This window comes from Cavia porcellus, unplaced genomic scaffold (assembly GCF_034190915.1).
Source record: "Cavia porcellus strain 051 isolate PalLab524CR breed Dunkin Hartley unplaced genomic scaffold, mCavPor4.1 scaffold_17, whole genome shotgun sequence".
NCBI lineage: Eukaryota > Metazoa > Chordata > Mammalia > Rodentia > Caviidae > Cavia > Cavia porcellus.
In genome coordinates this window covers 29,075,256-29,080,685 of record NW_026947500.1, presented here as the reverse complement: position 1 = coordinate 29,080,685, position 5,430 = coordinate 29,075,256, and positions in this window count along the sequence as shown.

Here is a 5,430-nt window from a genome sequence, read left to right as displayed (position 1 = left end):
TGTCTTGGGTGGCCTAGTCAATCCTTTGGGGGGTGGGATGTAGAAGGGGACTCTGGTACTTGCTGGGAATTCAGGTGAAGCACACGCATGTGTGTGTGCATGCATGCAGACACACACACACACACACATGCAGCAGCACTTTAGTGCACCTTTCCTGGGCTGTGGGCATGGGGTCTGTGGCATCCATCAAAGGAGAAATGCTTGCTTGGGCCTCTGGCCCCAGCAAGTGAGTAGAGAAGCGACAGTCAGGTGGCCTTGGGGTTGTCTTACTCCTGGAAAAAACTAGAGAGTGAAGCAAAATGTAAGTTCCTGCTCATGTCCTGGTGGAGGAGGGGAAGACACACAGCTGCTCTGCAAGGTCAGACCTAGGTGAACACATCCAGCTGCCTCCCTGCTGCAGGGAGCTCTGGGCCCCACCCAGGCTGCCTTTGAGCCCTTCCCATCTGACAGTATGTGTAGTGTTTGAGGGCGTCCCAGGCACCTGTTGGGCACCTGTTAATGGTATTTGCTTTTCCCCCAGATACTGAATAAATTTCTTTTAAGGGGCCTAGGCATTATTCTCCTCATTTGGACTTTAGCACTGCTGTTTTTAAAGGCTATGTAGCCTTGAGCAATGGATCTACCCTCTTGCGCCTCAGCTTCAGGGGCTTCACAGACTGATTTAATAGTGCAGCCCTGACTTCACATCTTGAATATGCCTCTGTCGATTGATCAAGGTGTTTTTGTAATTTTGATTTTGCTTTGGCTCTGTGTGTGTGTATGTGTGTCTGTGTGTGTGTGTGTGTGTGTGTGTGTGTGTGTGTTGTCTGCTAAAGCCACCCTGAGCAGGCTGTGGTCTCATCTCTGTGCAGTGTGCACTTGCACAAAATGTCCCATGAATGCATGGCGTGCTGCCTCCTCCCACCAGCTCCACGCCTATCTGCCTCACTCACCAGCAGGTATAGCTGACTCCTCCCTCTGGGCAGGCGCAAGGTGAGCCCAGATGCACAGTTAGACTATGGCAGCCTCTGCCACTGCTGGTTAGAAAGTACACTCAGTTCTCAGGAGCCACAGCCCCTGGCCTGGGAAGGCTGCCTGGCCCTTCTGCCACAGTGGGCCCATGGCCAGGCCCAGCTGTATTCTGACGAAAGGTCCTGTTCTTTATGCTCACCAGACACGCAAAACGCTAAGGGCTGAGGCAAGACTGAGTACGCTCAGAGGGGCCGTTATACCTCAAGGAGATGGAAAACAGGATGTGTTCCCACCCACAGCCTTGCAAAACTCAGGCTTCAGGATGCACCTGTGGACTTTAGCAATAGGCCACAAAATGCAACGTCCAGCCATCTTCCTGAGTGACCAGTGATAACCAACTGTGAGACACTCAGCTGTTCCCTGAACCCATGACTGCATGGTTGGTTGTTCCAGGCTTGTGGTTTGGAGCAACCATGTCAAGTGACACAGTCAGCAAGTGGACTTTCTCACTTTCATACTGAGGAAGGATCTTGTTAAGTCACAGATTTGCCCAGGCTGGCTTCAAACTCGTGATCCTCCTGCCTCAGTCTCCCAAACTGCTGGGATTACAAACCTATGTCCCCACATCTGGCTTCAGAGGGTAAATTTTGAGTTCTACTGCATAGCGTGGTAACCATAGATAGTGTATTAGACATTTCAACATTGCTAAGAGAATTTAAGCATTCTCAATGCAAAAAAAAAAAAAAAAAAAAAAAGTGAGATGTATACTGGCTAAAGTTAGCCATTTCGTGGATCTGAAAAGCACACTGCACCCCATAAATATTCAGGCAGTCTTTCACACCTTGGGCTTCCACATTCAGTCCACCAAACATGGACTGAAAAGTATTACAAATGAATTGTGTCGGAACTGAGCATGAACAAACATTTATCTTTTCTAGTGATTAAGGTTATTGGTACATTTTAGGCCCACATAATTATCACAGTCGTGATAGGGCATTTGTAGCTGTGAAAGCCGTAACTTGATTCTTTTTTTCTCCATTTTGCTACACCCCTTCAATCCCTCCTCCCCTCAAAAAACCTGTTTCCATGTTTTTCCCTTTTTTTCTCATTGTTTTTCTTTTCCTTTCTTCTCCTCCCCTCACCTCCGTTCCCCTTCCCATTCTGAATATTTTCTTCCTGTTTCACAGTATCTATTGTACACAGGGGGTGGTAGCACACACATGTAATCCTCAGCACTCAGGAGGCTGAGGCAGGAGGATTGCCTTGAGTTCGAGGCCAGCCTGGGCTACACAGTGAGACCTTGCCTCAAAAAAAAAAAAACAATAAAAATATTAACAAAAACATTTAAGTCTTTGTTTACACTTTGTTTCTTATACCATAGAAACAATGTAGTGTTTATACATGTGTCCAATTTATTTCACTTAAGAGTATAGATGTCAAGGTGCATCCATTTAACTAGAAATGTCTCAAGCATATCCTTCTTTGTGGCCAAGTAATACTCCACAGAATAAAAAATCCACATCTTTTTTGTCCAACCATCAGTTGATTGGCAATTGGCTTGTTTCCAAGATTTAGCCACTACAAACTGTGCTGCTATAAACATGAGTGTGCACATATTGGTGGGGCATGATGCTTACCCTTGGGGCACAAGACCTGAACAGACTTCTTGCCCCATCTTTCAAACTAATTGGACTGTGACATTTGACAACTGCTCCACCAGTTTTCAATTCATGTTATCTTTGCTAACAGAGCACAAGTTGATGCAGGAACTGTATATAAGAACAAAGCAGAAATTCCAAAGGAAATGTTGCAATTTCAAAACAGAATTCTATGGTTCAATCTTTGAATTTCAGAAAGAAATAAGATTGGCTTCATAAATGGCAAAGAAAAGCAAACTGCTATTGCTAATGTCTATGTTGCACCATGATGGAAATATTTTTTTTTTGTCTTTTTCATTTTTATGGGTACCAGGGATCGAACTCACGACTGCCTGCTACCAAGGCAGGAGCTTATGCTGCTGAGCTAAATCCCACTCCCCATGATGGAAATATTGATAGAGAAACCATGACAAAACTGAAGCCTGAGATGGAAACTGTACAATAAAACTAAATGTGGTATAGATGTTAGTGAGTTAGGCAGCACCTGTGATGTCACTTGAAACACAAAGCATTTGCCAATGGTTGTGTTTTACTTGATCCTAAACATATGTGGAATAAATAGTTTGATAGTTTACAAAGAAAATAGCAAGTGCAAAATACAGTAGAGAAATTTTCTTAGAGGATTGGGACTGGAGCTCATAAGAGACATTGATAGCAAAGGAAAAACTAAATGCTTCTGCCCAGGGAACTATGTAAAAAAAAATTATGGTGCACTGATGAATTGGCAGGTGAACAGGCAGGCGGAGCATCGTGCCCCAAAGACCTATGATAATGGGAAAACAAAAACAAGAAATTACAGGAAATCAAAGCATGCAACCTATCAGTGTAAGCAACACTTGTGTATGGAACACAAGTTGTCGTGTGTGAAGACTGCTTGGGTGTGACAGTTAAAATTAAGTTTATTGATGTGGGAGGCCTTTGTGTTTACATTGTAGTTCACATAAGTTTTTATTTTTGATGTTGTCTTTTAGGTTATGTAAGCAAATAAGCAGTTGATGTGAAATGCTGATTTCACTCATTACATACTTGGTAGTTTATTTTGTTGACATCTTATTTTCCTACTAAGTGCATGTTGCCCGACAGAGTTGGAAGCTCCTGACAAAACAGGAAGTGAAGAGGGGTGTGAAGACTGCCATGTAGGAAAGGAAAGCCAAGCACCTGTGCTGTCAGTGTAAGTGAGATGTTGCATGGAACATGAAGTTGCCACGTGTGAATGGCCTTGAGCATGACGGTTGAAGCAAAATTTACTTTTGTGATAGAGTCCTATCAGTGCTTTCATATAGGAATTTCTTTCTGATGTTATCTTTTAGGTTTTGTCAGGAAGTGTACAGCTGATGTGAAAATGTTGATGTGTAGTCTAAATGCACAATATATAGTAAGACTTTAGTAATTTATTTTATTGATAGTTTATGTTCTTGTTGGCCACTCACTGCATAATATAATAAACTCCTAACAAACAGGAAGACCTCTGAGATATGAAACATGTCCCATAGAAAGGCTGGGACACTGAAAGACATGTGCTGTCAGTATGTGATGTGAGTGTATCTGTTGTTGTGTGCAGGCTGCCTTAGGTGTGATAATTGAAATAAATATTTCTTTTGTAGGATGCCATTGGTATTTTCATTGTAGATGATATTGGAATTTATTTCTGTAAGACAGACCCACGTTTACGCAACTCAGTAACAAAATTAGTCTTGTGTTTCTTTTGGGAAGATACCAAGCAAGGGAATAACTGGGTCAAATGGAACCTCTAGTCCCAATGTGTTGAGGAATCTCCACACTGATTTCCATTGGTTGTACCGGTCTACATTCCCACCAACAGGGAAGAAATGTTTCTTTTTCCTAAAGTCCTGCCATCATTCGTTATTGGTTGATTTCTTTATAACAGCCATTTTTTTTCTGAAGTGAAATGGAATTTCAGCATTGTTTTAATTTGCATCTCTTTAATGACCAATGATGCTGATCCATTATTTATTGGCTGTTGAGCATATTATTTATTGGCTGTTTCTACTTCTTCATCTGAGAAGTGTCTATTCATTTCAGATGCCCAATTTTGGTTTGGGTCTTTAAATTTGAGGGGTCTGATATTTGAGTTCTTTATATATTCTAGATATTTTTGTCTGAGGAAAAACTGGCAAAATTTTTTTTTCCCAAACTGTAGATTGTCTCTTCACTTTGTTGGTGGTTTCTTTCTAGCTGAGCAAAAGCTTTTGAATAAGATGCGATCCCAGTTGTTGATTCTTTGTGATAGTTTCTAAGCAATCGGGAATTTGTTCATAGTCTTTGCCTACATTAATGTCTTCAAGAGTTTCCCAGCAGATTTAGTTTTTCTGTTTTAATATTTAGGTTGTTGATGCATTTTGACTTTAGTGTAGTGCATGGATTCAGTTTTAATCTTTGGCATGTGGAAAGCCACTTTTTCCAGAACAATTCATTAAAGAGGCTACCTTTCTTCCAGTGAAGGAATTTGGATCCTAAGTGTATCCACAGTAGTTTCTGCATCTTTAAAACTGTTCCACTGATCCCCTAGTCTGTTTTCCCCCCAGTAATGTACTGTTTTTGTCATGTTAGTTTTGCAGTATAGTTTCAAATCACAGGAACATTCTAGAACATGCAGAACACAGAGTGGTGTCTGTGCCAGCTTTTCCCATTTGAAAGGGCAGAGAGGACAGGGGGCAGTCCTGAGACCCACAGATTAGTAGGGCATTTGGAAGCCATCAGGAATCTGAACATGCATCAGATTAATGCCATTGAGCTTACCAGTAAGAGCAGTTCTCGGGGTAATTACAGATTCCAGTGAACTGAATTTTTATGGGGAAGG